This window comes from Cupressus sempervirens, chromosome 8, assembly GCF_028749045.1.
Source record: "Cupressus sempervirens isolate cs-2001-9-10 chromosome 8, ASM2874904v1, whole genome shotgun sequence".
Taxonomy (NCBI): Eukaryota; Viridiplantae; Streptophyta; class Pinopsida; order Cupressales; family Cupressaceae; genus Cupressus; species Cupressus sempervirens.
The window spans coordinates 680,041,779-680,068,089 of NC_143125.1; the positions used below are offsets into that span (position 1 = coordinate 680,041,779).

Here is a 26,311-nt window from a genome sequence, read left to right on the forward strand (position 1 = left end):
AACTAAATGCATTATAAGACTCTATATTTATGAGCTTTATTGGAATAGAAGGAGTTGACTATCTTTTCTGTCATTTATGAGATAGCTTCATGATAAGAAATAGTCATAATTATATCTTAGAATAATAAATTGAAGATGCATTCGATTGTGATTATCCATATGAAAAGCTAGAATTCTCATTAAGGTTTCATTATAATGAATACATTGGTAAATTTTGGGATCTTGTTCAAATGCAAGATATAAAGTTGATGTAATAGATTAAGACAATAGTATGGAAAAGTCCTTTGGATCCTAGATTTATTTACTCATTATTTCAAGTGAAGTCTTAGTGTATATAACATTGGAAACGTTCCATGAAATTATTTTAGATAATTATTCAATAGTAGATAATTCCATCAAGATCAAGTGAATAGCTTCTTTAAAATATGCCAGATCATGTATGAAAGGTGATGACTAAAGTGTGCTCATATCATGGTTGATAATGTAGATGATTTCAACAGAGTGATTTAGTTCAATATAGAAAAGTTTCATTGTATAAAGGAAAGATTGAATTAATAGGTTTCATGGTAGATCTTGTTCATTTTTAAATTTTTTTTAAGGACTTAAAATCTATTGATAATAAGTGAGAAAACATGTGGAAAGACCTCAAAATCATCTTTCAGTAGGTTGCTTTGAAATGATTATTTGAATGCATTAATTAAAGTGTTAGCCCTTCATTAAATTTAACACTAAAGTGAGCATTCATGTATATAATATTCCCATTTGAGCAAAATCACATAGGTGAAAAAAACAATGTAAGAAAACATACTTGACCTCAAACAAATGGTTGGGAGAGTGTAATTCACTCTCTGGAAAATGTATGGAGAAGGGACAAAAATTCACTCTCCAATTACAGACCAATATAATAATCACAAAGATCTATTTCTAGCCTAGGACACTAAAATATAGGAAGTACTTATAATATAATCCAAATAAAATAATAAAATAAAATAGGGCTAAGCCATAGATTGATTTTGAATGACCCTCTACTGACAAAAATAATAATAGTAAAGGTCTATAAGAGGCCCGTGACCTAGAGGAGTCACATCTAAAGAAAAATAAATAAAATATATTAACTACCCTATTTACCCACTTTGTTATTTTCATTCTTATATTAACCAAGTTAAAAAAAAATTGGGGCCCCATGTATTAGGCGTCAAATCCTAAGGATATAAGTAAAAAGGCTACTAGATGAGTCATACTTTAGTGGGCAATGGGATCCCACCTAAATCTGCCACCATGACTTTTCCAATACTCAAGCACTTGACAGGTGATCCGTACTTCAATAGGTTAAAGTCAAATCAGGAAAATAAACACCACAAATGAGTTAATCTCTTTCACCCAAGCAAATTCCATGAGCTATAGAACCTAGGCGCAATCACAAGGAGGGGACATGAAAAGTCTATTTAAACATATGGCAATTTATAAACTCAAGTGACTTTCTTTCCTTGAGCAACACGTAGACCTAGGGAAGAACAGAATATACCTTGGGCAGAGAGGCCCATTCCAAGAAAAAGATGTACTTTTCTGGGCGCCAAGTGGTGTGAAAGATTAAGTTTTAAAAAAAGACAAGACATTTCATCACAAGCAGTTTTAGACTTGTCACCTCCAACAAATGTCTTGGAGGAAACACCAAAAGGGGACATGCTTTAGAGGGAGCCTCCTGATTTCTCAGGTGAACCCTCCTAGATAGGCTTGGATTGAGTTAAAAGTTGAGATAATAGGGAAGAAAATTGCCTTGTCTAATACATGTCATGGGCATTAATAATGTAGTTAAGATTTTTGTGTAGATTAGATGCTATGGTGGAAGATAGCAAGTGTGTGGTTTAGTAACATAACCATGTTTTAATCTAAATAAAGAAAATAGTATTAGGATTAGTAAGTAGTGTGTTAGAAGCTATGTGCTAGTTTTTGATATGTAATTAGAGATGTGGGAAAGAAACTTAGAATACAATTGTTAATTAATTTTCTTCTTTTTTTGTATTTAATATGTGGGATGAAGTTGTTATTAGGAAATTTTATATATGAATTTAAATTGAAATAATTTATTGGAAAGATCTAAATGGTAAGTAATTAATGCTTTTCTTAAGATTTTATTAGTTTGTGGAAACCAAGTATTATTAAAATATTAGGTTAACCTTAGAGTGTAGCTCCTCCAAAGGGATAAATCGAGTCTATTACAATACATGTTTGGCATCGAATTAGAATATTGGTTAGCAAACATAGAATGATTTGGAAAAGGTTTAGGTAGGCATGGAAAATGATTAAGCTCTAATAAGTTAGATTAGATAATGATTGTGGTTAGCATTATTATGCTCATAGACTTAAATTATTTGAATAGTCAATGGTGTGTATCAATCTTATATCATTATTGTTATGTGTAAGGATTGAAAAATAAAATAAAATAATAATAAATATTATAAAAAAAAAATTGTTGTGTTTTATCTTATAAAATTTCGGCATGACACACTGTGACAATCAGAGTTGCATCAAGTTGTTTGAGAATCTAGTGTTTCATGATAGGTCTAAAAATGTAGACATCAAATATCACTTCATCAAAGATTGTGTACAATGGAGGGTTGTTCAGCTATAGTACATACCTACAGAGGAGCAGGTAGTAGACATTCTGACAAAGGCATTGGGGAAGGAAAAATTTATTGTCTTCAAAGATAAGTTGGGTGTCATGCAGAATAGCTTCCTCACTAAGAGGAAGTGTTAGTTTAAGGTAGGTTGGATAGCTATTTGTCCATATGTGATTAATTGGAAAATAATTGTTACAGTTACAAAAAAAATTATTAATTAATTGACTCCTAAAAGCCACTAGTAACCTATTGGTTAGGTTCTTTTAATCAAGAAGCAACTAGAAACTTCTTGGTCGAGTTGTCTTGATCAAGAAGCAACTAGAAACCTCTTGGTTAAGTAGTATAAAATGGGGTCAAGGGAGGCATTTTGAGAACAAAATAGAACAAAGAAAACCAAAATTTAATAATAATTTATTCAGGAGTGTTATTTTTAATAAACTATAAATAATATTATTAGTTAAATTAATAAATATTTTATTAAAAATGTCACACGATTTAATAAGGGAGAGAAAGCTCTAATTTAACAAAGTTTTTTTTAGCTAAATTTGCATAAAGTGTGTGGATGAAAATTAAAATATAGTAATTAACGAAAAAGGGTTTCACATGATTGCATGATCAAAGCCTTGATTTGGGTGAAAAACTCTTTATTAAGGAAATTAGAGCTCATTTCTAGATACATAGGTTTGGAGGAGCCAATTTTCAAAAAGAGGGTTTTCAAAGGAAAGGGAAGATTCTTGCATGTTTGTGTGTTCATTGTTTTAGCATTAGATCTAGGTAGGATCTTGTGGTTTTGTGCAGTAGTTGCTCATTCTTCAAATTCATGTCTTCTTCATGTTTGTTGTGTTTCTATTTTTAGAAATTCTCTGGGTTGAAACTCTTGTTTGAGAGAATCAATTTCCATTGTAGAATCATCTATGATTTAATATGAAAACTTTAGTAAATATTGAACTTTAGGGCTTTCAAAACCTAATTAATTATGAAATTCACTTTTGCATGCACTTTATGTAACATGTGATTTACTGGTGTTGGGGTTTTTGGATTTGACTTAGCTTTGGCTAGTCAAGATATTTACCAAAGGCTCAAGAGTTCTATTTTATGATGTCATGATGATGTTTTGATCTTAATCTTTTATACTCAACCATGGAAATTTGTTTGGTATGCTCTATGAGATGTTTTGATGTATTTGTACATGGTATGAATGTGTATTCATGAAACTTTAGCGTAAAATGCAAATGGACTAATGAAAAACTATACTAGACCCAAGATATCATCATCCATATGTAACCTCTACAAGTGTCTCATGTCTCCCTAACTACAATTGCTAAAATAACTCTCAGACCAGCATCTTAGTGACAATTCTAGAATGGGATTGTGCTAAAAATGTAGATCTACAATGAAAAATGCAAGATCTATGACTAAAATATGGATTATATGTGAAATATAACTCCTAGAAATGCTCTTGAAATGATCATGCTATGAACTAAATATGCAATAAATGGAGTTAACTGATACAAAATGATGCAAAATGATACTAAATGATGCTAAAAATTCTATGAACTTGCTACCATGAAAATGCTAAAACAATGAGTCTAAATATGCCTATAGTGTAGATGCATAAAAACTTGGGTCCCTTGCCTCTTAGATTTTCCTCCTATTTTTAGGATTTTAGAAGGGGTTGGGGTAAGAAATAGGATTTTCACTTTTGATTGGGGGTGAAATTGAAACCCAAAATATCTCTTAAGAGGCTAGGAGGAAGATTCCAACAAACTTGGTTTTGAGGATAATATGAGGATTTTTCAAATTATTTTAAATGGTAAAAGGGAGATTTTCAATCTTGTGAGGATAAAATGATTTTAATGATTTAATAAATGATTTATTTTCAACACTTTGTCTTTTTCCTTCCTCCCTTTTTAAATTTTATTTTATGAATTTGAATTGTTTTCTTCCTCTTTTAAAGTTGATTTAGGTCTGGTCAATTTGATAGGTGATTAATGACTTGATGTGATTTTTGATTTGAAAGTTTATTGTATTTCTTCTGATTATTTCTTTAATTTTGTCCTGATTGATCATAATTGCATGATTTAATTCTTTGCAAATTTTTGGGTGTCTACAACATTGATTGTTATTGCTTTCTAGTGTTCTTGTGTGTAACTGAGGTGAATGGTCTGACCTATCTGATATAACCTTTGAGTCTTCGATCAGTTGCTTTTGGATTGCTTTCCAGTTGCTTGTATAGGAGTGAGGTGTTTGTATGATTTATTCTTGGTGATGTCATGTTATGACATGAATTGGTTTATGTATACTTGATTTTGGGATCAGCCCTATTAGGATGATCATTTTGGTGGAATCTATGATTATGATCAATGATTTTTAGTACTCATCAATTGCTTGTTAAGAACTAATGTGTGGTATGTGGTCTTTTGTGATCTTTTGATTTTACTAAGCTTAGGGTAGGTTATCTATATGTCATGTTGGAAAGTGGCTTGCAATGGAGGCCGAGGCCCAAAGTGGCTGCCAGGGTAACCCATTATAAGTTGTTTAATAAGTAAAAACATTATACTAAATGGGAATAAAATGAACCTAATAAGATTCTTTGTATTTCCTCGCCCATGCCTCGAGTGCAGACTAGGATGGGAGTAGAGAGGATGCTTGGTTGCGACCATGCATCGTTAGTATGCCTTGTCAGTATGAAAGGATATTAATGCCGCATGGAGTCACTAGGGGGTCAGGGTCAAGTTAGATTGCTAGGGTAACTCTAGCATTGATTCATACAATGACACTTGCCCACTTGCATAGTAGATTTCCTATGTGTCTGTGCTGCCTCTAGGATTAGTTGATATTTGTGTCTTGGTACCTTTGAGTTAGATTTCTTTCAGGTGATTCCTTGAACCTAGATGTTGGATTTGATTATTGAGTTTGTTATCCTCTTTGGGACTTGAGACTATCTCCTCAGCATAGTGGGAGTGGACCTCTTTTTATTCCATGAGGTTGGGTGGTAGTGCTTTTTCTTATACCATTGAGATTCGAGTGTCAAATGGTGCTTGCTAGATGTGTTTGTGTGGATGTTCCTTTCTATCTGTTCTTGTATTTCTGTGATGGATGGTTGTAATATTGTATTGTATTTGATTTCATAAGATCTTAAGAGATGATGTAATTTATTTCATGATGTATATTATTTTAGCCTTTCATACCCTGTGACTTGTACATTGGATGATTGAGCATTTTATTTATTGCCAAGTGGCATCATATATAATTGTATATTATTTAAATGGTTTCATACTAATTTATTATTATTTGATGTGGATTTATTATAGATTATATTTATTATTAATTAAGCATAAATGTGATTCAATGTCATAGGACCCTTAAGAATTGTAATCTATTTCATGGTATGTGTTTATGTGAATGTTAATTGCTTCTGCTATGTTATAACTATTTTTGTTATGTTAGTATCTTTAACTTTTTAAAAAAATGTTATGCAACTTAGCAAAACTTTAGGTTAACTTCTTTTGGGTCACATGGTAGGCCATTACATGGCTTGTGGAAAATCTGTGAGTAGGTAAAGAGACTTTCAATTCAACCAATAGTGAACCATCAACATTCTCCACTCAAAGAAGCAAATTGGCCATGAAATGAATTCAAAGCAATCGTATAGGGAAAAAAAAAATTCAAAAAAAAGTATTGTTCATAATGTGGAAATTCTCAAATCAAGGATGAAAGGCACCTCTTAAAAAATTACCAACAATGAAACCCAAAATGTACTGCGATCGACTGACAAATGTATGAGATGGTCAAGTGCAATTAAGGAATGTACCCAAAATTACATATCTATACCTGGACTACCTTGGTTGGTCCACCCACTATTTTCTATAACTATGAAGCTATGATATTGAGAGCTATAGTAAACAATAGGATAGCTTAAGCAACTTGCCACTACAAGAAACTTTCCCCACCTTGTCTAAACTAGTATAATTTGGTATACTATGCATGTTTTTTAACCAGAAATTTGGGTGGATATTTAATTAAAAATATTAAATGATACATATGTTTGCAAATATTATATTGAATAGAAACAAGGTTAAACAAAATAATTTATAATAAAAAACTAATGTGCAAAGAATCCTTGTACTTAACAAAGAGATGGTCTGGCAACAAGAATATATTACAAAATTTTCAAAACACTAGAACAAAAACCTTAAGCAAAGTCCAATCATAAATGACTATTAAGAAAGAATGTACTTGAAGGGTTCTAGGCTTTTCCTCAAATTTTCTAATTAAAGTGTCAAAAAATGATTTTCTCCTTACTAAAAATTAGTGGGAGCTAGTAAAAAGATCAGTAAATAATAATATGTTAAATTTTTAAATAGGTGCAACTTATAGAACTATAGAAAAAATAAATAACTCTAAAAATAATTTAATATGATTGATTAAATTAAAAAAGTGGAATTAAATTATTCCAATAGTATCCTCCTTTGCCAAGAACTAATAAGATCTTGACTTCCTCATTTTAACTAGTGATCAAATAAGTTGTAGTTGACCAATTAAATTTTTATATATTTAATATTTTTATTATAAATATTACATTTTCTAAGGTAAACATGGTAAATTTTTAACTACATAATTTGTATAAATTGTTTTTCTCTCTTATTGGATGAATTATTTGATGTCTTATATGTGGATTATAGCATTGTAAAATATTATATTTATAAACTATATTTTATCCCCTACTCCATTGTTATCATCCTTGGGAACACAAATTATCTATTATATTTATCTTATTCTTGAATTCAATTTTTATTTTTGAATAAATTAAAATATATTCATATTTTAATAAAATTAAAAAATATAAAACCATATTGCATAAATGTTTAGATTGAAAAATATATTGTAAAAATTTCATTCACCCACTACTAATACCCATTTTTAAAACTTTAAAAAAAAAAATTATTATGTTTTAAAATTAAAATGAATTCATTATTTTTTAATACTATAATACCATTATATAGTAAATATTATAATGACTATTGATTAATAAACTAAAAGATAAGTACTATAATAAAGATAATTGAAAAAAGACCCATTAATATGCTTGGTATGGCTAATCCTAATCTGAAATGGGATAAGGTATTTTGGACACCACCAGAGGAAGGATGAGTTAAAATAAATATTGATGGGGCTGCCAGGGAAAATCTGGGGGTCTCTAGGTGGGGTTGTGTAGTGAGAGATCATAAGGGAAACACTCTTGCTTTTGTGGCCAAATAACTGACTGATGACACAAATAATGTGCCAGAATGTGTTGCGACAAAAGAGGCTCTAGTATTAGGGGCTAAATTAGGTATCCGAAGAGTCCATCTTGAAGGGGACTCAAAGATAATCATTAATGGAGTAAAGGAGAGAAGTTGGAAGCTTGGAAACTCAAAAAATACATTTAGCAGATCAAATGCATGTTAATGGAGTTTGAAGATGTTAAGGTTTCCATTTTACTGAGAAGCAAATAGGGTGGTGAACAAGCTAGCCAATATGGGCATAAATGCAACTTTGGGGATCAAGAATGAAATATATGAAGACCTTAGACTTCTTGAATTAGATTAAAGAGAGGAAGTTAGAATGAAGAGGCCAAAAAAGTGTTCTTGTTGATCATTTAGGGAGTACAAATTTCATCATGATTCCATCCCCCTAATGGCAGTCATGAGATCACAATCTCTAGTGCATGTTAGTGTATGAAATAATTTATTGGCACCCTAACGTGAGCTTGCTTTCTGATTGTTTGAAGCAAGTGAATTTAAGGAGGAAAGACAAGAAAATCCACAGAGTTTTAAACAATAGAGATAGAAATGGAGGAAATTTTTTTGCTGGGCTAAGAGAACCAGACACAAACTTATGAAGGAAAGATTACATTCCAACATTTGAAGAACATTTTCATGTTCAATGATCCGAATATTTTGGAGGGCATACAACAAATGTATGGTGTGGAGTACTTGGACTCTTTCTAGAAGTGACACTCAAATCTAGATGTGGCTTCACTTTTCATGGTGTTGCTACTGATGGTGGGAAAATCCAACGAGGAAGTATGCATGGTCATGGTAGCTTGTGTCAAGCCACAATGACTATAGGGGTTAGAAGAGATTGTAAAATGTGTTGTGTTGGGTATGGGCTTAGAGATGGAACAAGATTCGTGTAGATTGATTGGAGGTGGGGAGAATTTTGTACAACCCCTAGTCGTCTAGTCTTTGACAAGACCAAAAGGGATGCACGTCCCATAGACAGAGAAAAGATGGAGGAAGATAGTGGACTTCTTATAGGCGAGGATTTGGGTGTCGGTTGAGGATAAGCATGGATTCAAGAAGGCAACACCTCGCAAGAGTGTGTTAGCTCCAAGACAGCCCCTGTGACATTAGATTGTGAGGAAGAATTGGAAGGAAGGGGGAGAATCCATGGTAAAAGGCATGCGGTTGGATGTTTCCTTGATAGAAGAGGTGGGAGAAAGTAGCAACAAGTGTCACCAAGATGCCAATCCACATGGGAAGCCAAGGCTAAGGTTTGTGCTAGATGATCAATCCACTTCAACCTTCACATGAGGTGGCTAGTGGAGGTGGATAGTGTCAGCTCATTGGGCACCTAAATGTTTATTTTTTGGTGGTTATGTGGGTTTGGGCAGTTATTGTTTATGGCAAGGTGTTAATGCCTAGTTTTTGTTCAAACATATATGTATGGCCTTGGGTTTGGGTAGATATAAGTTTATAAGGACTTTGGCTAAACTTTGCATATGACAATATTTGTAATTCCTCTTTTTAATATTAATACAAAATCAAAATGTTACCTATCAAAAAACAAGATAATTGAAAAATATTGTATAGTCAAACAAGAAAATCATTATTCTACTTATCTCATATATATTTGTATTAAAAAGTAATATTTTTAATACATATAATAAATATATAATAAACTTACAATTAAATTTACCATCAAAATTAAAACTAATACTACTTAAGGCAAGTACTAAGCCAATGGCACTTGTTTCATTATTGGACAATAATCAAAATTAAAACTAATACTACTTAAAGACAAGTACTAAGCTAGTGGCACTTGTTTCATTATTGGACTATAATCTATTTTATGTAAGCCAAACTTCTTATGATAGATAGATATATTAAGTAATTATTTGAATTGCATTTCTCTAGTTAAAATATGTTTTATGTGGTTATAACTATGTTTTAATTAGTTATGGTTCAATTTTTTGGACTAGATTTTAGTCTTAATTAATATTAATATAACATATACTAATGAATGAAGGCTAATAAAATTATTTCTTTAATATCATGAAATTATTTACTAGCTTAGATATCTTTATACATCTATCTAAAATATGCCATGAGATATCAAGCTTGAGGCGCCTATTTCAATAAATAGTTATTGAGAATAGATAGGTGCCTTGAGCTTGATATCTCTCGGAGTATTTTAGATAGATGTATAAAGATATTTAAGCTAGTAGCATCCGCAACACAACATGTAAAATTGAAATCTATTAAATTTTTAATCTGAAATATTCTTTTTATAGCATGATGTTGATCATATTCATTATGTTTTATAGATATTGAAATATAGTATATAAAATGCATACAATTAATCTCTTTCTAGAGATTTGAGTCATTCCTCCTTTGTTTTGCTTTTCACAAGGTGCTTCCCTGTCTTCATCTTTTCATAGCAATCATAAGAAAATAGTGGTAAAATTTGAAGTCCATCCAAAGATTTAACTTGTGATATAGCAACAAATGTTAGTTATATCCTTTCTCTTGGTCCAATGTCAACTAATGCCTTGGAAAGTGCTAATCCCTGTGATTTATGGATAGTTAATTCCCAAGCCAAAAATAAGGGCAATTGACGTGTGTGCCCTCTTTGTATTGGAGAAATGAAAATTAATTTTGGAGCTCCATCTTCAAATGATATTCTAGAATAATTGTGAAATTCAACCATAACATATGTTGGTGGATCTAGTGGGGCATTTCTAATTTTGTATATGATATTTCTAATGTATCCCATAGCTCCACTGACAAGACCCACTTCAATCAATAAATTAGATGTTAACATAACACTTGCATCATTAGCAAGTAATAATTCAATATCTAGTTCATTGTTTTGATCTCCCCCTAGATTAGTACTTCCTTCTTTTGATGCAATGCTGCAGGCAACTAGTTTTTTTAGTGAATGTAATTTATTTCTATTATGGTTATAAAAATTATCATTTGTTATAAATAGATGAATATTATTATCAAATGTAAGGTTTTGGCTATTGCTCTTACTTCTTGTGGAAAACTTATGGTGTGCCCTTTATATTTAAATTGACCTCCAGTTGCATGTGTAACTTGAAGAATGGGGTTGATATGTGCTATCAACATTTCTTCTATTTGTGTAAGATTAGAAAGTTCTAATGGTTGTGGATCAGGATCTATGTTGTTTGATGCTAAAAATTGACATTCATTCTTTTCTTATCAACATCGATGACAAATAGGGCCTTCAAGGACCCATACAACCTTCACTACAAGATAACTTTCTTGACAAATGTAGCACATACTTGGCATACCCAATTTATCTAGTCCATTTAAAAACATTATTTTTAATATCCTTAAGTCAATCCTATTATTTTCAATAGTATTAATTGTCCCCTCATCCATTCTAGTTTGTGTTCTTTTCAATTGTCTTTGTCTTCTTATTTGAGATGTCAACTCCTGTTGTAAATTATAATTTCCTAAATCAACATTCATAAGATCCTCTACTTGATCATTTGGTATTTGTAGAACATGCTCTATTGTCATAGAATTCATCCCATTAGAACTAAATCCACCATTTTCATGAGATCGAACTTGTCCTTGATTCGATTCACATTTACATAGTTGAATTTGTTGTTTTTCTTTTTCATTCATTTTGTCTAGGTTGATAGCTCTTTTTATTTGTCTTCTTGCTATATTTTGATTATCTTGAGATGTTTGTGTACAATGTGCTCTTATATCATCTACATGTTCTCTCATTTTATTCAATCTCTTCGACTGTAATAGTTTTCCTATTCTTGACATGTCTTTCTCTATCAAGTTGATTTTGATGATTTCTTTCTTCTCTTTCTGCATTAGTCATTTGTTCACATTGTTGTCTCATATAATGTCGTGCATATTCCGTATGTTGTATTTTTTGCTCTTCATTTCTAGGACTTGTAGCTTCCTCTATTTGAGCATTATTCCTTTGTTCATGTCATTGTCTCATATAATTTTGAGCATATTCACTTTGATGCTATCTTTGTTGCTCTTCATTCTCAAAATTTAGTCTTGGACGAGGCATTCTAGGATTGACCAAGGCCAAGCTAGTGCAAGTATTAAAGTGGGAGATGAACAAATAAGTATAAGTGTACTAATGTTTGTAGTAAATGAGTATTAATGAAGAATATGTAAAATATATGTAAATGAAAATAAAATCAAATGAAATTTATAAAAATATATATACACAATGATGAAAGAAATTGTTAAAAGAACTTAACTTTGCAAAAAATTAACCATCTATCAATACTTAATTATATTAGAATATTTCATTAACATAAAAAATAAAATTACATGAATATTCAAATTTTATAGTTAAAAAATCTTTAAATATTCATTTACAATGTCTAAAAGAAGCCTCTTTTATTGTAGGTTAGTGCTTTTGACAATTTTCATATATTTCTTATTCACATATAATTATAAGCACAATTTGTTTTTAACTTGAGTTGTAAAGAACTTGCTTATTTAGAAGAGAGATCACAAGTTCAAATTCTATTAAAAAATTTGATATGCATATCTTATTTATAGTTAATTAAAAATCACCTTTAGAAAATTAATAATAGTCCCATATTACTATAACTCATTTATAAACCTATTTATAAATGATTTATATCATATTTGTTCATTTCTCTTCATGGGTAAGTTAAACCTTATAATATTGTATGCATATACTTGTAAAAACCCTTGGGGATAATGTCTAATTTATTTTGTTTTAATACTCAACTTTAGGACCATTGTGTCGGCTATAGAAATTTGGACTGCGGTGATTTATTTATTTCTATTTCTCAATTTTATGTGTATTTCTAGTTTGCAAATTGTTTGTCAAAGTATATCAAGAATACATACAATAGAAATGAAATGACCAAGTATGATGTTCCTTCAAAATAGCTAATAACAGTACATTCCAACTATGGCTAATCCAGCAATTTATAAGGAGATACTTTTAGAGGCTTTCTAGAGAACGTATAGTGAGTGTTGTACTTTGTTGTTGGTGAAAGCTATCCATAAACCTATTTTTAATGATTTATATCAGATTTGTTCCGTTCTCTTCATGGCTATGTTAAACCTTATAATATTGTATGCATATACTTGTAAAAACCTTTGGGGATAATGTATGATTTATTTTGTTTTAATACTCAACTTTAGGACCATTGTGCCAGCTATAGGAATTTGGAGTGTTGTGACTTATTTATTTTTATTTCTCTTGTCTTTTTAAAGTTTTATGTGTGGTTCTAGTTTGCAAATTGTTTGTGAATATTAATTTTATGGATGTGACAATACAGGATGTGACGATACATCGGGCTTAAATTTTCAATATTAAAAATTTAATAGTTGGCCTTACATTTTCAATATTAAAAAGTTAATAGTCGGCCTTAAATTTTCAATATGAAAAAGTTAACATTAACACGGTCACAACACTTCAGTTCCCCATTCTACAACTGTAGGTTACGCCTCTTAGCATAATTAATGTTATTGAAGTATGTTAGATTTTAAAATTAGAGGTTAACAAATATAAATATGAACTTCATAATAAAATAAAAGGTATAAATTTAATAAGATTCATTATTTTTGAAATCTTTAGAAGACTTTCACCTTTGAAAGTTAATAATGATATTTACACATATTTTTATGCCACATCTACAAATTTGAAATGTCATAAATAAATACAAATATAAAGGAATTAAAGAAATAGAACAATCAAATAATTATATATGAGAATGATTGAAACCTTCAACTTGAACGAATCTTTTAGAGGGTCCACTATTACAAATTCTTCGTTAATTTTTTTTTTTGAGAAACAAAAATCCTACAACAAATCTATGGGCTTAATAATTAATCAATTATATATTATAAAATAATAATAATTAAAATAAATAAGTTTTATTTTATTTTTCTAGATTACCTTTAAAAACTAAAAACTAAAAATAGAAAATGATAGTTCCATAAAACAAAACTTAACTTATTAACAAAATAAAATTTAAAAATTAATAAGAAATAAATAAAGAAATAAGAATTATTTAAAATACATTTTGTTAGTTGAGAATGTATATTTTTGTCTATCATTTGGCATGAGTGTGTTGCAAAATAGTTGATAGCATCAAACTGACACTATGCCAATGGAAAAGGAAAGGAGCTTTTATAGTCCACGACACCAGCCATAGGTGTATGGGTTAACAAATGGTGACAATGTATGGGACTACCTCGTACTCTGAGACCATACATGAGAAGCATTATCTCGAGACAAAATGCACCAAAGACCAAAAAAAAAAAAAAAAGTCAAACATGATTCTCAAAAATTTTGTTGTTTTCAATAACAAAATATACATATCATGAAGATCAAATGTTGAAAATTTCAAAAAAATCATTGTGTTTTCATTTTTTTGAAATTTAGTAAATGATACAATTTTTAAGGAGAATAGCCACAACATGTAATGGGCATAGGCGGATACTAGATAATCTATATATTTTTATTTATTTTTTAATACATTTGAGCAATCACATTTGAAGACAAGAGCTCTTGATGAGCTGAGTCCCTGCCTTTGGGAGGAGTGAGCTCTTATGTATATTCATTTTAATGAATATGGATTACCAAGTGATTAGGGAAACAAATTACACAAACTTGATCCAAGTTTCTTAATTTATTTTAGTGCCAACTAGCATTGTTTTTTAAAAGTGATTGGTGCAATAAGCAAAAAGTAAAAGTATTTTTTAAATATCAAGGAAAGAACTAAAGAAGAACATTGTTAGCATGTAGTAAATCATTTCAAAGATAAGAAACATCATATTTGTTATTTTCCATTTATGAAAGTCATAAACAAGTTTGTAGCACTTGATTTTTTTCAAGTATAGATGAAAGTAATGTTTGATTGAACAATTGTGTAGATTCTCATTTCGCAATATTGACTTCTACATACAAAAGATATAGAGTACTAGTAAATAAATAGAAATCTAAATATTTTGATAATTATTTAATTCATAAGAAAATAATATTAAAAAGGTAAATTAAAGTTAAGATTCTTTTTGAGCTTTCTTTATCTTAGAATGCATTAAAAATGAAATAGTTGATTTTTTGTTAATCAAAATTAATTTAGTCTAGATGTAATTAAACAAGATTGAAATTGTAAATATATAATAATAAAAATTTATAGTTATGATCATGTCTATAACAAAGTATGAATGATTAAATGATTACTAAAATTGCTTGATAAATAATAACAAAAAAAGTTACAAATTTAGAAGTAGATATAATGTTTTTATATAAGAAGAATATACATAGATAATCTTGATATCTTTATAATATATTTTTGAAATTATAATTATTTTATGTATTCATGCATTATTACTTATTTTAATATGTATAATAAGTAAGGAGTTTATGGTTAAATGTAATTTAAAATATCATATAAAAACTTAATAAAATACAAATTATAACATGTGCCATTGTAAACTGTAAAATATTTTATACATAATAATTTCAAAAATTTAGAAGTGCTTGTACAATGGCTTATAATCAATGTAACTATTGCATTACCAATATCTAATGCAAAAGTTTGTACTTCGATATTTTCGTAAAACATAATAACTAGAAGAAGATGATAAATTTAATTTTTCTCTTTATGAAACTTGAACTACTTAAAAAAAATAGAAATACAATTACTTATAATTCTTATAAATTATGTATTAAAAAATACTTAAATATGAAAAAAAATGTATTGAATTGAATTAAACAATACTTTCGAATGTTTTTAAAATATAAACCCTATGTCATGTAGAGTTTTTTTCCCCATTAAATTTAAAGAAATTGAGAATTGTAGAATGGGATAGGTATCCTTTTAATAGAGAATTGTAGAACATGAGCTCACCATTTTTTAATAGACAAGCTTCTAAATGTGATAATGGTGGTGGCTCCAATTACCCAACTTTTGTTGTGTGCACTGGTAATTTATTGGATAAAAAGTGGGGCATGATTTAATGTCACTAATGTCAGTCTTTTTCATAGCATAAATGCATCCACTACATTGTCTTTTCAAACATTTTTTCTCCCTCCACTACGATATCTTCTCAAACATTTTTTTCTCCATTTTTTCATCTCCAATAAATCAATTAATCCACTGAAAAAATCCATAGACCAATACCAAATTAGCATTTAAAATATCCACAGACCAATAGCAAATTAACATTTATCATATGAAAAATCTTTTTTAAATCCAACCTTTACAAAATCAAAATATAATATAGGATGAGCTAAAAAGATTAAATAGGAGCAGCGACTAATAAACTCTAAAGAAATAGCATCGCTTCCGTTGAATTTATATTAAGTACCTTAGCTGTTGTGTTTGGATATTAAAAAATTAATCTCTATCATTTTTTGATGAATAGTCCTTTTCAATTAATAAAATTTACTAAGATTACAATTCACAAAAAATGGGGCTGGGGGATATAGGATCACCCCACGAAAGAGTTCAAACGGCCGAAGCCGGAATAAACAACATGGCCTCAGCCAGAAACTATAAACTATTCATAAAAAAAAAAACAACCTCAGGCTGCCAATGCAGTACCAACAAAGGGAGGAGGATCATCTTTATCTGGAAATCCCCACGAATCAGTGGGATTGTGAGGCGGACTGGGAACAGTCCAGCCGTTAGCAGCATCTGCAGGATCTGGGGTAGTCGCAGTCTCTGCATCCTTCTTGTCTAGCCACAGACGAGAAATTGCCAAGGCCAGCCGAGGAAACATGCCAAAGTGTGCCCGTCCAGGGGGAGGAGCCAGAGACCAGCCAGAAGCCCGCCCAGAGGGGGGAGCCGGGGACCAGCCAAAACCACCACGCGGTGGGGAAGCGGAGTGGTGCCTCACCCCGCTATGACCACTGCTGGGAGAGTGGTGGCGGCGACCCTAGGAGCGCGGTGTGTGTGAATGGTGGCCAGAGGACTAGCGTCGAGAATGGTGACCGCGAGACAAGGAGGCATCGGCCTAGGCATCCGGAGGCACTCTGGCAATGGTGCAAGGAGCATTGCCCCAATGATTTAACAATTCTTGTAAGTGTTCAACCTCCAGGGCAACATTATTAGCTTGCACCTGTATCTGCATAATGACATTGTTACAAATGCATGCCTTAGTGTACATAGCAATGTTAACATCCAAAAAACTGTGAGGGAATAAAATTGCATTCCTATCTTTCCATAGGGAAAACAAAATTTCCATCCTAAAAGTATACCAAATCTGGGAGAACTTCTAAGGAAATATGGTGGAATCACCCAGCAGGATCATGTCCCATGAAAAAGGTTCAGGCCTAAAAGGCTTGAAAAAATCATGAATCCAGTGCCAATAATTCTGAGCACGCTTGCAAAACCAAAAAATATGCAAAAAGGACTCAAGTTGGCCACAGAAGCGGCATCTGAGATCAGGAACCCCAATGTGCTTGAGCCGAGGCCCCAGGGGAAGACCTTAGAAGGCAAGGCACCAAGCAAAGTGTGCAATCTTAGGTTCTATAATGGCAGTCCAAATGGTGTCGAACCGTTTTCTCCATTGAGAAAGCGAAGAATGCAGATGCCACCATTGATTAAGCATGTCCACCATCGGAAGGTGGGGCGAAAGCCATCTGTATCCCATATTGGGCTTATAATTAGTAAATGGAGTGGCAGGAAACCACTTCCAATCATACCACCAAGGATGAACAGACTGAATCCCCACTTTATGAAGTAAGTACACAGGGATGGAAGACAATAGAAGGTATAAGTCTGGCGATCGGCATGAACAAGGCGATATTGAACTTGCATATCCTCCCATGACCTGAAATTCATGGTGACTCTTGAAAAAATATCCTTGGTAATGCGGATGCCACATTTAAAGAAACGCAGAGCACTGACACCTTGAGTCTTGGCAAGAGGAGTACCCTAGAAGGCAAATAGGGGAGACCACTAAATGTTCTGTTAATTTAAGGACAACCCATTGCGAAACTCATCACCAGGCCAACGAAGCCAACATTTAACAGCTTCTCAAGCTTTCCAGATGCTCTTTATAACAAAAGAGCCATGTATGACCACTAGTTCACGCATAGTGAGAAGGGTCTGAAAACCAATCCCCTTCCCCGCCGGTCTGTTAGCAGGGAAGCCTGAAGAGATGCAATGCCTAACAAGAATTTTCCAAGCTTCATCTCTAGAAATAGCTCTAATAATCCATTTAGTACAGAGGGCAAGGCCCTGCTTTTGAGTGGAAAGCAGGCCGAGACCCCCAGATTCCCTTGGGAGACAACAAAAATCCCAAGCAACTCTGTGAAAACCATGATGGTCAGAACCAAAGGCCCAAAGAAAATCTCTGAGCAAACGTTCTAATTTGAGATAGGAAGCTTTGGAGGGAGCCCAACAAGAAGAATAATACACATGGGTGGCAGCCAAAATCTTAGAACAAATCTGGAATTTACTAGCAAGAGAAAGCGGCTTAGTGATCCAATAATCAAGCTTTTTGCTAATCTTTGTAAGCACAGCATTCCAAAGTTCCACAGGGGAAGCCTAGAAAGCAAAGGGAATACCAAGAAAGCAAAAGATTTCTCCATGAGTAACCCATTTCTATTGGAATTGGCTGAGCCAAGGTGGAGCTGGCAAAAAAGACTGTCGATAGTAGAGCGTTTTATGCCATTGAATGGCAGAGCCAGAGGCTTGACAAAAAGTGTCCAGACAATTTAAAACATTTTTGATGTTTTCTTCATCTTCAAGAAGAGTAGGAAAAGAATCATTAGCAAAATGACCATTGACTAACTGGGAGGAAGAATCAGGCAAGGAAATGCCATAGACAAGTCTTGAAGACACAGAATGAGCAAGTAAATAATCAAAACCTTTAGCAGCAAGGACATAAAGTGTTGGAGCTAGCGGACAACCTTGTCTGATGGAACGAAATAGTCCAAAAGCTTCAAATTGCGAATTATTGATGGTGATGCAAGCATTAGCGTCACCAAAGAGCATCTCCAAAGACTGAAGGAAATTGGGACCAAAACCCAGAGCCTGAAGCATAGCCAAAATGAAAGGCCATTCAATGCGATCATAGGCTTTAGCAAAATCTATCTTTAAAAAGATAGCCTGCTACTTGGACTTACGGACCCATTCCATACCTTTCCAGACAGCAATGATGTTTTCAAGAATGTACCTAGATTTGATGAAGCCAGTTTGTTCAGGCTGCACAATTAGAGGAAGCATATGGCGGATTTTGAGAGAGAGCGCCTTAGCAATGATCTTATAAGACACATTCAGGAGGGTGATGGGCCTCCAATTGCAAATGTCCTCGGGATCACTAGCTAGGTATGAATTTAATATTGCCTTTATTTATGATCACTCCTAAGCTTTTAGAATGGTATGCTTCAAGATAGACTTTGTGCAGATCAGGACCAATTTGCTCCCAAAGATGTTTGTAAAATTCACAGAGAAATCTATCACACCCAGGGGATTTGTCATCTGCCATGGAGTAAATTGCCTCTTTAAGGTCTCAGAGGGAAAAAATTTGCTCACAGAAAGCGTGTTGCTCAACTGCGAGGTAGTTTGGAGTAACAGTAATACGCTTTCTGAGAGCCTCCTCCTGAGAAACCGAATGGCCCTGCGAAGCAAAGACATTCTTATAGTGAAGAACAAAAGCTTGTAGGATGTCAGGCAGACTGGAAAGAACATCAGTTCCTTTTTTTATCTTTTTAATCCCAACATTGATATGACAGGCTCGAAGAACCTGGAACAACTCCTTCGAGGCTTTGTCGCCAACCTCCAACCAGTGGAGATGGGCTTTGATTTGAGCTCCTCGGGCAGCATAGTTATCAACAATTTGCTTTTCATGGCGAAGCTTGGCAAGCTGAATTTGTAGATCCACATCAAAGGGATTGAAGGTGAGTGCTTCAGAGGCTTTGTTGAGAGGAAGGGTGTTGGCTTCATAAGACTGTTTTCTAAAAATTATCAGTTGACGCTCGTAGATGCGCAAAAATTGAGCCATTCTAGTAATGGCGTCATTCCACCATTGAATCCAACCTCGATGGGAATGTGGACCTGGTTTCAAATTCCAAACACATTGTATGTGGGAGATGCTGGAAGCATGCAACAGCACAGACGTGTTGAGGAAGAATTGAGACTTGGCCACTTTGGGGACAGCTGTTTGCCAAAAAATGCCAAAATAAATGAGATAGTGGTCTAACAACATCACATCTGTCAGGGGAATGACAGGTAGATCATGATCTTCAGAAAAGAAAAAAAAAGATTGCGCCGAGATCATAGCACGATCAAGACGTTTCAATATGCGGTCAAGATCGGCATGAAAATTGGACCAAGTGTGTCAGGCCCCACTATCATGACGGTGGCTAGTATTGGGATCAAAAAAGCCCAATTTATGACGCATGTAAAACTAGGCTTCTCTTTCCCCAGCTATCCAATGGAAAGGTAGAATGCCATCTTTGTCAGAGGCCACTTCAACCATATTGAAGTCCCCACACAGGACCCAAGTAGCTGGCGACAAGTTGTCAGCAAGCCAAACCCACATTTGTGCCCTTTCCACAACATCATTGGAGGCATAAACATTAATGACTCCAAAAGAATGATTGTTAATGGAAAGAAAAAGCAAAATAATACAGTGTGTGGGGTCAGAACCGTGCGAGATAATAGCAGAATGAAGGTGAGGTGACAGGAGAGTAACTACACCACCTCGGCCAGCTTCATGCTGAGAAGAAAACATGAGGCTATCTTGCCAAATGATGCAGCATGCGGTAGAAAGCATGAAACCAGAAATCTTAACTTCTTGTAGGCAAAGAAAATCTAAATTCCCAAGTCTATGATGGCTATCTCGGACATAGAACTTTCTAGGGAGGTCTGTAAGACCTCGAACATTCCAAGAGAGGAAGTTCATGAGAACTCTTCCATATCATCCTCGTCCTCCAAAGAGGAGTAACTATTCTGCAAAAAGGTAGAAATCAGGTGGAAGTCAGACGAGAAATCCTCTGGACTTACAGCCTGCCATTTTACCCTTGATATCTCCACACGTCGAGGAGGACTGCAAGAATGACTTATTGTTGATGGTACTATGGAAGAGACTGCAAGAGGAGAACGAGCCCCAGCTAAGGACGAGGCCTTGGTGGTCGCCTTAATCCCCTACGAACCAGCAAGGTTTGAAACCTGCAAAACTGGAACAAGTGCAATGGAAGTCGCTAGCATCTCCACGCTAGCAGGCACTGACACTTCAGTGGAAGCAAGAGGAATCACGGTAACTGCCGCATAGGATGGCTTGGTGGCCAAAGGATTCAAGGCAGGCTTGCCCTTGCGCCCAACAGTAACCCATTCTTTTTTTTTTCCTTTGACCTATTTGACAGGCGTCGCTTTAGGTTAGGGTTTGACCCTAGGCGTAGCTAAAGGGCAATCCCCAATCTTGTGTTTCGCAGACTGGCATCTATAACAGGTGTTAGGTAGGTTCAAGTAAAGCACCTTCTGTGAGAAGGTTTGAGCATCAATCTGGATTTCCACAGAATCTTTGAGATATTTAGAAAGATCAACTTCAATGCAAACACGCCGCTGAGGGCGAACATTAAAAAAAATTTCTGGCTCCTTGGTAACAACTTTGCCAAGGGCTTGGGCAATAGACTCAATAAAAGGTCAGCAGGGCAAGGGTAGACCTAGGAATTTGACCCAAATAGGAACCCTAAGCTTTTTATCATCCGAGACAAAGAAGTCTCGAGACCATTTCTGAAAAACAAGCAGAGAGGAACCACAAACCAAGGGCCGTTGGTAAAAACCGCGTTTGCTTGCGACGGGTTAGCAAAGTGAAATAAAAAAAAAATCTTTGGTAAGGTTTTGCACAGCGTCAAGGTGGACTCCATGAGGAGTCCAGCTTTTGTTGACCCATTCTCTGAGCATAGCTTCAGGGGGAGTCCTACCAACAAAATACCCTATCAAGGTATGTTGTTCTAACCAGTCACATGCAGCATCAAATTCTTGCAAAGGAAGGACAATATCAGGATTACCTCGTGGAAAACCTTCGGGACAAACTTGCACGGGCGTTTGTTCGGTGGCAATGCCATGGCAATCCAAAGCAGCAGCGTGAACACCAGAAACAACTGGTTCACCGCTGGCCGGAGCCATTATATCCTAACCTAAAGCTCTCGCAGTAAATGCGGTATGACAAGTGCCGACAGAAGGGGAGTGCAAGCGAAGGGCCGTATGCAAAAAAAACTGAAAGTTCGCATGAAGTAAGAAAATCCTAGCAGAACAAAAAATCCCAGCTAGTCAGTCATTGTTAAAAAATCTCTATCTTTTGCCAATGATGTCTGGCAGCTTTATTTAATGAGAGAAGACCTTGTGATTAGGGTAATATTTCCTCCTTATTTATTTACAAGAGCCGACAAACAATACCAAATATTTCATATGGGGCAATGCTTAGAATGGCAAAAATGGATCTAAGCTTGGAATCGCATAAATGGTTGTCATTGTGTCTGCATGACTCTCGACCGTTCATCTGGAGATTCTAGCTCGTCATTTTTAAATGAGGAAATGTCTTAGACATAATTAAAATACAGAACTATAATGCATTAACACATACAGCTTTCAGAATGTAATCTCTGACAAAATCCTTGCTTTTACTTCAGCTTTTCTGGATAGCACATGTGGAAAAACATCTTAAAACGGGCACATTCGAAACAAAATCCTGTTATAATCCTTACCCGCAACCAAATATTTTTTCTTCACCTTGGAACATTTTCTCTTTTTCACGATTAAGCTTTCATATTCATAGAGAAAATTTAGCACAGACATGTTGATGTTGGTGAGCTGAAATTGCATGTTGCAGAGTTTGGAACAGGTATTTCTGTACATTTTTTATTCAAGGATTCTTTATGTGCTCAGCCTATTGTTCTTACATGTATGCCCACGGCTTGATGAGAATTTATTACAGGTTCAACTGTGTTATTGCTTCATGGATTTCCTGAGATTTGGTATTCATGGCGTCATCAGATGATTGTAAATCTGGTTTTGCTTTCCCCATCCAAGTTCCATACATTACATTTATGAGGTAAATCTTAGAATGATTGTTTCCGTTTTGTCTTTGAAACATTTAGTGAGGGTATTTTATCATACAACTTACATGATCTGCAATTTGGATGTACAGCAAGTGGGGCAAATTGGCGGAGTTATCAGATTATAATATTAAAGCTCCAGCATTTCTAATAATGGGTACCAAAGATTATGTATTCAAATTCCCAGGGATGGAAGATTATATTAAGAGTGAGATCCTGAAATCTCAAGTGCCCAATCTGGAGATAAAGTACTTCCCAGAAGGGAGCCATTTTGTTCAAGAGCAATTTCCCGAGGAGGTGAATAAGCTTCTTCTTGCCTTCCTCAACCAGCAGGTGTAATGCAGAGTGAGAGTCAAAGCATTTGTTTGTCTTGTGAAAGGGGATTGCAATAAATATCCATTATCTTTAATTTTGAGCTTGAGCTTGGACCGTTGCTTGTTTGTTTGTTTTTGCCATGGATACTGAAGCAAAAAGGTATCGATGTTAGTGCTCAAGATTAATCTAATCTAATTGAATATTAATATAATGATTACATGTATTTTACTCTCAATGGATGACTTCACAATAATTGGTTCTTTCTTTTAATAATCTTCATAATTTGTACTAAAACTTATGCAAGAATCACTTAGTCCTGAAGATAATATAGTTCCAAACAATATTTCTATTATATTTACTTATGCAAGAATCACTTAGTCCTGAAGATAATATAGTTCCAAACAATATTTCTATTATATTGACTTTCAAGTTTGCAAGAAATATTATATATGTTTGGACACAAATATTATATATATTTTGACACCTCCCTTTGTCACTATAAGTAGTATAATTTTAGTGGATAGTCTAGTGTATGTTGAGAATATAACATGAGTCACTTAGCCTCAAAGAGAAAATATAGTCCAATATATATTATTATCTTGACCTTCAATTTTGCAAGAAATGTTTTTTCTCAATAGAAATTTATGCTTGGGGAGGATGACTCTTTTTCATCTCCCTTCATCTGTATTATAACAATATCATTTTAGTGGAGATTTTGTTGTAGTTTGAGAATGCTCGTGAATAATTAATGTATACTTACATGGTAGAGAGAGGGAGGGAGGGAGAGAGAGAGAATTTTGCATACTTTTTCGTTTGCTTCATAATTTTTAGGATCTTAGTGTTTTTTAATTGATCACAACTATGTACACAGAATAACTATTTTGTTGAGAAGAATTTGAATCATTGTCACTAATGGTGTAACTTAATTATGATTCTTGTGTTTTCTCTTCTCATGGTGTGGTTGATTACTCTTTGATTCTAAGTAAAAATATTAATGTTAAGGATGATTTGATATGTGATAATAGTATAGTTGTTGTTTCTATGTACATATGCTCTATGATATTATGTTACCTCTGCAACTAGTGTCTTATCCCAAAATTTTATGAGTTCATCTATGGTTTATGATGATGCCGCTAATCATTTTCATTTGTTTCATGAACATAAGGTTATGCATTCTAATAATATAATTAATCATTAGGAGATATTATGAAACATGTATGGTGTCAAATGTTCACTATATTAGAAATCCTCTATATGTAATAGGAAACAACTTTTGAATTGGAAACTTGTCATGTTTTCTCTTATCAATGTTGTTGATGCACCTAGATATGTGTGAAATATTTACATATATATCATTTTAATTTAATTTATGAAATATAATTGGACATACATACATTTACATAAATATACATACATCATATATGTATATGTATACTTATTTGAAGTATATATGTATATAAGAATACACATACACATACACACATTTGGAAAGATTCTTTCAAATCCAGTTACAAGATAATTAACAATTATATGGGAAACAAAGAATGTATACATAGAACATCATACGTGGCACATATAATTAAGAGAAAGATAAGGTATATATACATTCAAGCATTGGTGAAATAATTTATGGTGTTATGATTGTATATAATGAACATTGAAGTAAGGCACAAATTACAAATGAGACATCTCAAGGCACATCTTCAAATCATGAAAATCTGAATCTCCTATACTATATCATGAGTTTCATGATCACATAAAAAAATTGTTCATAAAGAGGCATTGGTGCATTAATCTTTACTTTTGTGCCATGAAATAAATGAGGGCATACCTAATTGAGTGCAACAATCTAGGTTATACATATGTTGGTACCATGTGTGCCCATTTAGCTACATTGTTAATTTATGTTCTTTGATATTTTCAACCTAGTCTTGTCACTTGTGATGCATGATTGTTGTTTGATTTTTTCATTTGATGTGTGGATTCATTTTTGTTCATATGGAGTGCACTTGGTTGCGGCTAGTGCTTTGAAGGCTTCCATGGTTGTATTCCAATGGTGTTTTGTTGAGTAATATATGGTGATGGATGCTTTTGGAGACTTGATTTTCCCCTCATGACACTTGTCTCACATTTTTGTGGGTATGTTATCTATTCTCCTATATGTGGATTCCAAGTGCTCATTTACAAAAGGTCTATAATGGCTTATGTACAAATTGTCATTTTCTTCAGTGTAAATTTCCTTACATTGCTTGAATCTTGTTAGTAATTTGATTGGATAGCTTGGAAAAATGATTCTTCAACATTGTATGGAATTTTTGTGCTAGGTATTTATTTCTTTGGTTTTTCACTTATTACACACCCTTTATTTTTTCCACCTCATGACTACTAGTGTCCTTTCATGTTCAACTAATATCTCGAAGAAATTGCAGTGATTTAATATAGATGATAAGGTATACAAGTTATATGGGGTGTGATCAAGTGCTTTTACTAAAATGTTAATGGAAGTAACACCCCATTTATGGTATGCTTTGTTAGAAAGCAAAGTCCACCAATATAACTAAAAGGGAGGTGGGGTGAATCAATTATCCAACTATTATAACAATTATCAACCTTATTAATCCTTAACCATATAAGCAATATGATCAACAACCATAACTAGATACTCATACACAATAACACCATATATGTTAACTAGGGAAACCCTTGATTAGAGGGAAAACTTCAGTGGGGATGGTACACACAAATTGATGTACTAATATAAATGTTCCTTGTTAGATGATGTACCCTTTTAGGAATCAATAAATACATTCAATACATATTAGTTCTTGTTATGAGACTTTGAATCCCTATTAAGATATTCCAACCTTGTTAGGAGTTGTAGAAGGTTGATAGACCCATTGTCCAAATAGTTTTAGGGGAAAGATCATTGAACTCACTATCCAACTAATCTCCATATCATTCCTTGCAAAATAATAGAAGTGAATTGTACTTGTACTTCCTCTTTCTCTGTCATGCTAACTAGGCTAGTCTTCTTCTCCTAATCT

General features: G+C 33.4%; 1 pseudogene across 1 annotated transcript in view; it reads left to right on the plus strand.

Moving 5' to 3' along the window:
• The window catches only part of LOC149544271 (uncharacterized), a 57,354-nt pseudogene extending 33,877 nt beyond the window's left edge, over window positions 1-23,477 (plus strand). Inside the window, exons 5-10 of the transcript XR_016355115.1 lie at window positions 16,625-16,911; window positions 19,862-20,009; window positions 20,979-21,151; window positions 22,684-22,738; window positions 22,891-22,948; window positions 23,045-23,477. The product of XR_016355115.1 is annotated as an uncharacterized LOC149544271 (transcript). The remainder of the gene's footprint in view (window positions 1-16,624; window positions 16,912-19,861; window positions 20,010-20,978; window positions 21,152-22,683; window positions 22,739-22,890; window positions 22,949-23,044) is intronic.
• Window positions 23,478-26,311: the final 2,834 nt, after the last annotated feature.